The sequence below is a fragment of the Heliconius melpomene genome, unplaced genomic scaffold (genome assembly GCF_056956725.1).
Source record: "Heliconius melpomene rosina isolate 202511_hmr_F unplaced genomic scaffold, ASM5695672v1 ptg000031l, whole genome shotgun sequence".
In the NCBI taxonomy this organism is placed as follows: domain Eukaryota; kingdom Metazoa; phylum Arthropoda; class Insecta; order Lepidoptera; family Nymphalidae; genus Heliconius; species Heliconius melpomene.
The window spans coordinates 372922-385669 of NW_028181865.1; the positions used below are offsets into that span (position 1 = coordinate 372922).

Consider the following 12748-nt stretch of genomic DNA (forward strand, 5'->3'; position numbering starts at 1 on the left):
TCTGGTTTCCGAGAATGATTCCATTCATTAAGAAATACTTAAAACACTGTTTAATTTGTGTAGAACGAAAAAGCCACTCTGGCCCAAAGCAAGGTTTCTTACATCCAATTGAAAAAGCATCCATATTCCTTTTCACACGATTCATTTAGACTGTACGGGTCCATTCGTACAAACAAATGACGGTTACAAATATATTTTGTTACCCTTAGATGCTTTCACCAAGTTTTGTGTGTTAAAACCACTTAAAACGCTCGGTGCTGTAGAATTGGTACCACTTATTCGAGATACCATTACATTGTTCGGTACTCCCTCATTAGTAATAACCGATAGAGGCACTAACTTTAGTTCTCTCCAAATTAGGTCAATGTTTACGGAATTACAATGATATCAACCGGTACGCCAAGGGGAAATGGTCAGGTAGAGCGATATATTGCGACACTTATCAATATGTTGAATACTACCTGTAACGGTTCGTCAGACTGGCCAAGCGGTTTATGGAAGGTCCAACAGTCTATTAATACCACTGTCCAAAAATCAACTGAATTTGCTCCGATTCGCTTACTTATAGGTGTAAATGCTAACATACCTTGTATACAAGCTCGTTTAAATGATGTTAGTGTCCCAGGGTCCAGTATTGATTTAAGAGCCGATCGCGAGTTAGCTACCAGGCGTTTACAATTAGAAGCCGAAAGGTTTAGAAATCGATTTGACAGTGTAAGGCGGGATAATATGTCTTTTGAGGTAGGCAATGATGAGTGATGATAAGTTCCTGACCGATTTCGGCCACAGCGACTGACATCTGGCTATCAAGAGCTTCGTTGATGAGCTCTAATGTGACTGACATAACCGACTTTACCAGAAAAAGTTCGGCCACATTCACTACATGTCAGCACTCCCCCCAAATAATTATAATTAATAGCCTCAGGTCAGCCTTAAGCTCGTCGCGTCTAAGATTGAGCTCATGTCGTCGTTTTATTTCAAACTCCGACACCTTAGTGCTAAGGATGCGTCTCCATTTAAGCCGATCAGCTGCAATTGTCTCCGCACATCCTTGTACCGCAATAATTGGCCGCCATGTTTCCGCTTGCCTACCTGCAGTTCGGAATAAAAGATGCGTTTTGCCATTCTCAGTTCCGTCATTCGGGAGATATGACCAGCCCAACGCAACTGTCTTCGCATCAAGAAGGCTTCCATTCCGTCGATCTTCGCACGTTGTAGAACTTCTGTATTACGAACACGGTCCCACCAACGGATATTCATAATATCGCGTAAACACTTGAGATGGAATCGATCAAGTGTAGTAATATGCTTGCGATAGAGCGGCCATGTTTCAGAGGCATATAAGAGAGACGAAACTACAGCTGTATACAGCTATTTTTGTAACGAGCTTTAAGTCATGCGAGCGGAATACCTTGTTGCGCAGCCTGCCAAAGGCTGCGGCAGCAGCTCCAATTCTGCCGTTAATTTCGGTATCAAGGAGGTATTTCGATGTAATGGTGCTACCCAGATATCTGAAATGGTCTACCTGTTTAAGCGGGTAATCATCGAGCTTTATCTCAGCTGAGCCTCCGTTCAGTGTGTCATGTACCATCACTTCAGTTTTCTTTACACTGATCTTGAGGCCAAATCTTCGACATGACTCAGCAAGACTCGTGATAAGTCTTTGAAGACCCATTGGAGATTCCGCTACGAGACACAGGTCATCTGCATACACTAACTCGGTGACAGTTGCATAAGACACTTTGGTGCGAGCGTTTAGTCTAATCAGATTAAAGATACCGCCGCCATCAGTACGACAACGAATATGAATTCCTTCTGATAAAGTTTGCAAAGCCTCCCGAACTACAACTGCAAAGTACAGTGCGAACAGAGTTGGTGCAAGCACGCAGCCCTGTTTGACGCCACATCTTACCGAGAAGAACTCAGAGTTTTCACTTTGCATTCTAACACAGCATCGCATGCCATCATGGAGGAGACGAATCATTCTCACAAACTTATCTGTGCATCCAAGTTTCTCCATTACCACCCATAAGGCTTCACGAGGCACGCTATCAAAGGCCTTCTCTAAGTCGACAAAGCATAGATATAGAGGTTGACCCTGTTCACGACTCTTCTTTTGTAGTTGTCGCACTGCAAAAATAGCCTCACACGTGCCTCGGTTCGGTCGAAAGCCGTATTGGGTTTCGGGCAATATAGATTCAGATAGGGGCAACAAGCGGTTAAGTAAAATTCACCCAAAAACTTTTCCGGATGAAGTAACCAAAGAGATTCCTCTATAAGAATTGCAATCTGCTCTGTTGCCCTTGTTCTTGAATAGAGGACAAACACGCGATGTACGGAAAGTATCAGGTACTTGCTCTTTTTCCCACATTTGTGCAAAAAGCTCCCACATATATATATGTAATTCTGGGCCCCCGTACTTCATTAACTCCCCCGGTACACCGTCAATGCCAACCGCTTTTCCATTCCGCAATTGTTGAATGGCAACATTTACCTCACGCAGAGATAGTGGCTCATCCAGCTCATTGAGTTTGGGAAGTGGTATAATCGATTTTATGTGAGTAATATCCACAATTCGATCAACATTGAGCAATGTGTTGAAATGCTCTTCCCATCTTTTAAGCATGTCCTGTTTGCTAGTTAACAAAAGTGTGCCATCGAGAGATTTCAAGGGTACTCTAGTAAGAGGGCTAACGCCAATAAGTTTGCGGATCTCATCATAAAAAAATCCCAACTGATTAGTATCTGCGAGCCACTGTATGCGTTCCGCTTTTTCACGCCACCACTTGTCTTTTATTTCTCGCACATATCTCCGTAGGTCATCGCCAACCTGCTTAACCTGCCTTACCTGATGGTCGTCTTGGTGGCAGCGCAATAGAATTCGATGTTTCTGAATGGCCTTGGTCAAAATTTCATCGTTGTCGTCAAACCAATCCTCGTGTCTATTAGGTTTAATACCAATTAGCAACGAAGTCACCATCCTCAACATCCATAGTCTTAAGCTTAATGCTGACTGCCTGAGCGTAAATCTCGCGTGACTCTGGGTTTTGTAATTTTTGTATGTCTATTGTCTTAAGCTTAACTCCTCCTGATTTACGAGGAGGTTTTAATCGAAGCCTTATCTTGGTGATGACGAGGCGGTGATCTGAATGACAAATCGCATTAGAGTTGCGCATAACGCGAGTGATATGCACCTGGGAGATATTTCTTTGACGAACCATTATATAGTCAATCAGATGCCAGTGCTTCGATTTCGGATGCATCCATGTGGTTTTATACCTAGCAGGAAGTTTGAACATGATGTTGGTAATGGCTAGTTCAAATTGGGCACACAACGACAGAAGAAGTTGCCCATTACTATTCATATTTCCGACGCCGTGTCTTCCTAAGACTTTTGGCCAAGATTCAAAATCGCGTCCGACACGTGCGTTAAAGTTTTTTTTTTTTTTTTTATAAATTTGTCCAAGACAGTCTTACTGACAGGTGGAGGAATATACGTTGCACAAAGAGCTATCGTACGACTTTGATTAATATTTACTGTTAGCCACAAATCTTCTCAAGAAATCTCCCATTCCACCAAGCGGAGGAAGCCATTAATATTTCTCCACCGTCTTTTTTTTTTTTTAGCAATGATCCTTACCTCTTCGATAAACAGTATAATTATCACTAAACAATTAAGAGCCTAAAACACCACTATTTAATCAGGTTTCAGTTATAATAATAATATCATAGCTATTACAGTTTACGTTTCTGTAGAAATCATGTGTTTTGGTGCGCAGACCTTTTACATTCTGATAATACACATTTAATAGATTATATAAATAATTACATGCAATATTGTATGTTTTACGTAAGTTTGTTCAGGGAATCCATGTTGTTAATGAGTTTGTAGTCGCTGTCGTCAGTTTTTCTCATAAATATACGCCCATTTCGAACCCATATATGTTTGTACTGTAACTCTTTTCCTTTTTTACGAGCGGCAGCGTGAAGTGATTTATTTGGTGTCGTTAGATGTTCGCAAACATATACAGGAACCTTGTTTCCACCAATACCAAGATGAGATGAATTAAGTTTGTTGGAGGGGTTACTTTTGTTGTACTTGCTCACAGCTGCTATAAATTGGTCGCGGACCAAGGAAGCACTAAGTTGGACTATAATTGATCTTGGTCTCGTCGATTTTGGATTTATTTTGGCAATGCGAGAACAGTGAGCAATTTCATTATCTTTTATATTGAGGTTTATAGATTTTGAAAGTTCTTTAACTATAGTGATCAGATTTTCAGTTTTAGATTCTGGTACACATTGAATTTCAATATTGTTTATAAAGGGGCTCAGAATAAAAGTACAATTTAGTACAAAGCTTTATTCGACCGTCCACTGCGACGTCTCAGACTAGACTGCCATACCAAATTAAAAACACTTTACAAGAAACCTTAGACAATTATGCTTTTAAGCAGGTAGATAACAATATGACTCACTGACAAATATTGACAAGTCTCGACAAGAATACAAAATAATGTCTATACAATTATATGTAACTTATATAAACTCTAACAGCTCGGCCTTCCTGAAGAGAGGCGAGTCCTCTCGCAACAGCATTAACATTAAATAACTAAGCAACTTATGCATATATTAACTTACATTATACCAAGTATTACATTAATTTATCTGATTAATCATACATAATACAATAGTCGTTATTATTAACGTTAACGTTATTTTATTCATTAGCATCACACACGCTTAATGATTGTTTACTATTTACTCTATGGTCAAAAAAAAAAAACAAAACAAAGTTGTAAATGAAGCTCTTTTAACCGGACCAATCGCGCATATTTGGAAGTCCGCGGTCACGGGCAGACTGAGGTGGCATTTGTCTGTCAGTTGACTACTGCCAACGATTTCCTAATTTCCTCGCGTACTGCCCTGAACTCCTGCAGAATGAGCTGACTGTATCTGGCCTTCTGGTTTGGTAGGTTTGTGATTTCAAGGATGTTAGTCTTCTGACAACGCTGGCGGTAAACTGGCAGCTTATTCTGATGAAGGGAATTCTTCCCCTGGGGAAACTAGTCCCCTAGGTGATCAGCGTCGCAGATGCTCTCTGAAACAAATATTTGCCAACGGTAGATAACTGTGATAGGGTAGTGGTGCAATTCACCATTGAGGTATCTATTCGTGTGCGTGGTGTCCTATATATTGTGCGGTCTATTCTGTCATTGGGACACATCAAGGGAAGCTAAGGAATTACTTGCCTGTAATTCTATTGTGAATTGAATATTGTTATTAATGAAATGAGATGGTTCAGGAATATGTAAATATTGTCCATACGTAAAATTGTAAAAGTGTCATCTACGTACCACTTAAATATCCTAGGTAGACAAGGCGCAGAGCTAAGAGCCATCTCCTCAAAGTTCTGCCACACAAGCGAACCCATAGCAATTCACCTTCTACCTCCGTATTGACTATCACAGGCCTATGAATGCTGCAATCTACTGGGGATATCCATGACATCAATGTCACTCACCACTCAGCTCACAACATTATAGTCTGCCCTCTACACTGACTAAATCACGGGCCTATGAATGCTGCAATCTGCTGGGGATATCCATGCCATCAATGTCACTCACCACTCAGCTCACAACATTATAGTCTGCCCTCTGCACTGACTAAATCACGAGCCTATGAATGCTGCAATCTGCTGGGGATATCCATGCCATCAATGTCACTCACCACTCAGCTCACAACATTATAGTCTGCCCTCTGCACTGACTAAATCACGGGCCTATGAATGCTGCAATCTGCTGGGGATATCCATGCCATCAATGTCACTCACCACTCAGCTCACAACATTATAGTCTGCTCTCTGTCATCTGTGCATATAATCATGACTCTGATACATCTGTAGCCTACATCTGCGCATTCTGCTAAAAAAACTATCTGTGCCAACTTCTGGCACTAGCTGTAGTCTGCTACTGTAATCATCTGTAACTAACAATTAGCATGGTACTCATTACTCTGTGTTATTACTGTTTTCTTCAAATTCGAAGCTAGAAACATCTCGTTGAAAAGTTATCCATTGATTATTTTATCGATTGCAACTATGTTTTTATACTTATTGGATTTTCTATAATTCGACTACTAACCTCAACCCTAACCGTTACGAGTGCATTTTCAGACAACCGTTTCTCAGTGTCATAATATATTTCGTTAATTATGTTTTATGTGCTACCAATTATTTATTCAAATTCGATTCAAATTCAAATATTTTTTATTCAAAATAAAGTTACATGTTTTATTCTTTTTGAACGTCAAATAATTTACCACCAGTTCACTTAAGTTAGTGGCTCAGACCTGAGAAGAACCGGCGCAAGAAACTCAGCGGGACTTATTTTTTTTTTAATTTTAAACAAATACAAATATTTAATTATTTGTGACAATGATTTCTTTGAAACAGACTGGAGCGAGTATCCCAAGGCGTGTTATCATTTATGAAATCATTAATTTGGTAATAACCTTTAACACACAAATGTCTTTTCACAATTTTTTTTTTAGACCATGATATAGAAAATTCTCTGACGTTTTCTGGGATCTTGTTGTAAACGCGTACACATTGTCCCATAAATGAATTACGGATTTTATAAGCGAATAATAACTTTTTTTTGAGTAGTTTTACGAATAGTTGTATTTAAACCTAACTGAATATCGCCTAAGCATTAATTATAATTAAGATATTGAAACTATATTTAAAATATTGTTTGATTAAATCGTTTGAATTTACCATTTTCTCTCGGTGTTGCCACCGTATTAAGAATATGCTTTATACTACGACTTTTATGAAACGCTTTAAATTGATTGCTAGAAAAACATGATCCTCTATCCGTGCTAAGTCTTAGTGGATTACCAAAAAAGCTAAAATGTTCTTTAAATACGTTAATGGTGGTAGACGTTTTGGTATTCTTCACAGCTGACATATTAATAAATTTTGTAAAAGCGTTAATTATAACCAGTATAGATGTGTTATCCTTTCGACTATAATATGCTACCGGTAACAATAAATTATCAACTCTGTTTGCAATTCAGTTATAAGATTTTGATCATAAAGCACTAATAAAGTCGTTCTACTAATTTTCCTTTTAACATATTAAATGATTCTTCTTGTTCATTAATCCATTACCAAGAGACATTCTGTCTAAAAGATCAGTCACTGTTTTAGCAATAAGTGCAAAGTTTTTAATCAACATTCTCAAAAAAAACTTACCAAATCAATAAATCTTCTCATATCGTGTACATTTTTCGGTATCGGAAATTCTGTGATAGCATTGTGTTTCGTGAACCTGATCTAATACAATTTTTGATAACGTCGAAAATAAATCTAGTAAAACAAATAAATTATTGCCAGCTAACAAATCTAACTGATTATCTATAAGCGGTAACGAATAGTGTTATTTTATAGTTTTATTATTAAGAGCACGATAATCAACACAATCTTTTATCTTATGAAGAATTTGAGCATATGAAGAATTTGACTTTTTAATAACACCGGCAATTAACATATCTTGAACCATTACCCTTACTACTAATAGTAACTACTGATCGTAACTTATGTGGTCGATATTTAACAGGCTTAAAATCAGTTAACTCAATGTCCAAGTCAATAATATCGGTAAACCCTAACTCTTCTAGTCCACTCGACAAACAAGTTTCGAATTCATCATTCTCATTCAAATTCAAAATATTCTTTATTCAAATAAACTTATTATAAGCACTTTTGAATCGTCGAATGAACATATGAACAAAAAGCTACCACCGGTTCGGAAGGCAGTTCTGCTGAGAAGAGCCGGCAAGAAACTCAACAGTTGCTCTTTTCAAAATCAATGGTACAATCTATTACATTAGTTGGCAGCTATCCTGCATTACATTCAATAGACATTAATTCCATACATCTTTATCCTCTAAATATTCTTGAACAGTGTAATAAGCTTTACTTGTCAGATTTTTTTTTTTTTTTTACAGATATGTTAAATTTTCCACGTATGCACAGACCCATAAAAGATTTATTAACTTTTTGGAGGCGAAAACTTGGAGTAACAATCTTATCTTTATTTCTCGTTCCTATCGTATGATTGTCACTATGTATATTATGACAATGTATATTTTGTGGGACAAAGAGAATATTATAGTATAAATACATTATCATTACTTAAACCTTCCCCTATATTAACTTTATCTAAATCTTCTGAATTTATAATATTATTAGGTATTTCTTCGACAATTATCTTAGCTCAGTTTATTTCTTTTCTTTCTTTAATTTTTAAATCATTGAGAGAAATATTTGAGTATTAAAATTGAACCCTGACCATTTTCAAGTTCGTATTGGCCTTAAATAGAATTCACATTTTTGTAAACGTCAACACACACACATTTTTGAACCGCATCTTCACTATACCAACTGTTTACGCGGGTCTATTGGACAATAAACGTAATTTTTCGCTACATTTTGTAAAATGTACTGTAAACCTCTTGGCATTTTAGTAATAACAATACCAAATTGTCCGTAAATAAATGACCTACTAATATAGGATAGCTGATAACGTCATCACTTACAATTAACACTTCAATGGTTTCGCAAATATTTTGTATGTTAATTTTAACTTCAGTCTTACCGAATAGTAAAATAAAATTATTGCTTAGACCTCTTAAATTAGGCAAATTATTTTGATACCATTTTAAATGAAGTTCGATAACAATATTTTCAGGTATTAATTTACACCGACTACCTAAATCCACATAACCTACCAATAATCTATTATTTACCTTCATATTTAAAATAAACTTATTATTATTGTAAGTCTTTATTTATTTTTAATACATTCTTGTAATTATTTATTGCTCTAATTTACCAATTTCTGGCACGTAGTCACTAGATGATCTATTTTGTTACATATTGTACACTAGCGGTCCGCCCGCAGCTTTGCTCGCTTGAACAAGAAATTAGAAGACACTCCGTTTAGTCTCACTCAAGAACAGAATTAACTGACAACTGTCATTATAAAATGATGTCTAGTACATTTTTTATTACTTTTAACGTGTATCAATCTTTTAATATGACTTTGACTCTTTTGCCTAGTACATTATTGTAATTTCTATAAGAAATTTGAATGAATTTTTGAATTTGAATTTCGAATTTAAAAATATGATCAATGTTGATATTTGATATTCATATACTTTTAGAAATAATAATATACTTTGAACTTAATGCTTTAGACTTCCTTACATTCTTTTTATATTTTATATATTACTAGCGGCCCGCTCGCGGTTTCACCCGCGTGAACTGTTATTATTAATTTCTGTCTCCACTACGTCCTAGTGACGTCTATGCAAAATTTGTTACTCCTAGAATTTGTAGTAACGATGTTTCATACAAACTTTCAACCCCAAAAACAACCCCTTAGAAGTCGAATATTGCAAATTCCCGTCTTAGCGAGCACCTACGTCCTATAAATAACTCCTATGCAAAATTTTAGATTCCTAGCACATGTAGTTTCTGAGATTTCGTGATGAGTGAGTGACCTTTCGATTTTATATATATATAAGATATACTAGATAAGATCTTAAAATATGTTTCGTACATTTATAGTATAATATCCTGGTTCATTACAATTATAACAGACTCTCTTTGTGCTCGTGTTGACCTATTCTTATTATTATTAAAATTATGATAAATTTATCTGATAAATTTAGAATTTTATCTGTGAAAAATTTATTACGATTTATCAATTGACTTAAATATCTAAACACTTGTTCGGGCTTCGTAGGATAAGATTCTAATAATTTTTCTTTCCATTCTGTTCAACTAAATAATAAAGAAGGTAATTCTTCGTACTATGATTTAACCAAACCAAATAATTTCGGCAAAGCATAATAAATAATCTGTCTATCAGACCAACCGTATTTCGTGAGCACTCTTCTACTTACAAATCTACGTATTAATTGTTTAATCTTTTGACATAGGGTCAAATTCTAATATAACGTTACCTACCATGGCAATTTATCATCGCGATTCTATGACTTATTCATTGATTGCAACATTTCACGTATGAGTAAATGAGTATCATGCAAATTATCATCAATGTTACTACGTACCCTCTTTCTTTCACTGTTGGCAATGTTGTCACTGCTATGGCGCCATCGTCGGCCACTTCAATTCCTCAAATGGGATGACGTTGAAACTTCACTGCTGCTACTGCGATGACGCCTTCGATTCCGCTTCTAATGGTGACTTCTTAGACCCCGTCGCTTACTTCTAGTAAATCGTGTGTAACTGACATTACTTGCACTGCTTACACTTGTGCCGTCGTTGGATTGGCGACGGCGCCGCACTGAATGTCGTAATTTACTACGAGCAGTACTGCGTACCGCCCTTTGTCTCGAAAAATGTGCACGAGTATCTTCCTGTGATGGTCGTGTTAAATCTTCTCTCATATGGACGGCCGTGCTTATGCCTTGACGACAATTATTTATCGTATCCATTGTAACTGATGTTGATTAGCCGAGTATTTTCTTAGCGGGTACCACTTCTGAGATATAAAGGGGCTCAGAATAAAAGTACAATTTAGTACAAAGCTTTATTCGACCGTCCACTGCGACGTCTCAGACTAGACTGCCATACCAAATTAAAAACACTTTACAAGAAACCTTAGACAATTATGCTTTTAAGCAGGTAGATAACAATATGACTCACTGACAAATATTGACAAGTCTCGACAAGAATACAAAATAATGTCTATACAATTATATGTAACTTATATAAACTCTAACACGACGTAGTGATGCGACAGCTGAAAAAACTTTCCTGCTTACTTCACAGATTTGTGGCTTCCAAGATAGATGTTGGTCGAATATAATTCCTAAATTCTTAACTTTCTCAGTAAAAGGAATTAATACTCCGTCAAGCAATATATCAGGTAAATCGTTAAATGTGATTTGACAAATAAGCCTTGGACTACCTATTATAATAGCTTGCGTTTTCTTAGGATTTATAATTAAGCCTAATGATTTGCTTCGTGTAGAAATATTAGTGAGTTCTTGAGATAATGCTGTTATAGTATTCGGAAGATTATGCAACGGACATTGACGATAAATTGGTGTAATGAAAATCAATTAAAATTGAACTATCAGAGGTGTTTTGCTATTACGTTCAGTAGAAAGGTACATAACTTTAATTTTAATAATAACTTAAATGGAGAGACACTGAATAAGACAAAACATCACAATTGACAATAAGTTAAGCTTTGTACCTCATATTGATAATTTGTTAAAAACAACATTAAAGACTGTAGGATTTATCATAAGAAACAGTAAAGAATTTAAAAAATCAAAGACTAAACTAATATTATTTAATTCAATGGTGAGAAATGGTTGGGAATCCGTTCTATCAAATACATACTGACAGGATAGAGAGAGTACAAAAGAAATTTTTAAAATATTTAAATTATAAGGATAATGGGATAAACAAAAATAAAAGGTATAAAGATATTTTAAAATTTTATAAAACGCTTTCCCTATCCAGCCGTAAACTTATAAATGGAGAAGTGGACTGCAATAAACTGCTTGAAAAAATTATGCTTGCTATACTAAGACAAGAGTACGAACAAAGAAAAATACACTTTTCTAAGTAGAAAAGTAAGATCTAACCTGGGTACAAATGCCCCTATAAACCGAGGCATGAAAAACTGTAACGCAATTTTTAACATGGCAAATATTGATATTTTTAGAGATTCAGGTACATTATTTAAAAAAAAATTGAAAAATATTTTTTACAATGTGAATAGAGAACTGTTTTTTAACATTATTATTTATTTTTTGTTTACTCTTATTATATATTTTTTAACTAATGTAATATCTAGTTATGTTGCCTCATGGCGTGAGAACGGTACCGGTAAACGCCTAATCAGCGTTCGGCGTATGTAACGCGAATCCCTTCATGCCATGGGAAACAAACGTAGTGTTTTAGTATTAATAATTCTATATTTTATTCTTTAGTCGATTAGAGCATGCACTTCTTCTCGGTCGATTCACTAGTTAAGTTAATTTTAAGTTAGTTATAAGAACATAAAACTTTGTTCTTATTTTAAATAAAATAAATTTAAATTTAACTTTCTTAGTTATTTTTAAAAGCCCACTCGCGCTCCCGTAAACATGTCTATCTATATACATATTTTTTATACATAAATTTTGGTAGTATGGTTGTAGAATCATTTTTAATTGTTTTTAAATTAGGTGTAGAATATTAGGTTTTTCGAATACCTGCCTTTAGTTATAATCATATTGAGCTAGCCTGTAAGTGTGATGTACAATGTAAAACCTTTGTACTTTGTTTTTTAAATGTTTGTATCTTTTGTATGTTACGTTGGCTTGCCTTATAAATAAAAAAATATATAAAGGTATGTGTCCACCTCATATCTCCTTAGGTAGCTCTAAAATCTCTACTGAGTTTGTGTATATCTACATAATTTTTATTAGGTATATTATGGCTTACAAGAAATGGCTGGCTATCGTATTGACTTGTGGTGTGACTATGAATTATTTTCATCGGTCTGCTCTGGAAACACGAAACGCAGCGTCGAATTCGGGTATTTACGACGCAACGTCTCACATTCAGTCAGAAGGAAGAATCGAGTGTCTAGGTTACATAGTACACTATTAGATACAGAGTAAAGACGTAAAGCTATAAATAAAAGCTTTTACC

General features: G+C 35.6%; 1 pseudogene; it reads right to left on the minus strand.

The window, feature by feature from the left end:
* Positions 1-243: 243 nt before the first annotated feature.
* Positions 244-10530, minus strand: LOC146526499 (uncharacterized; annotated as a pseudogene).
* Between the last annotated feature and the right edge of the window lie 2218 nt (positions 10531-12748).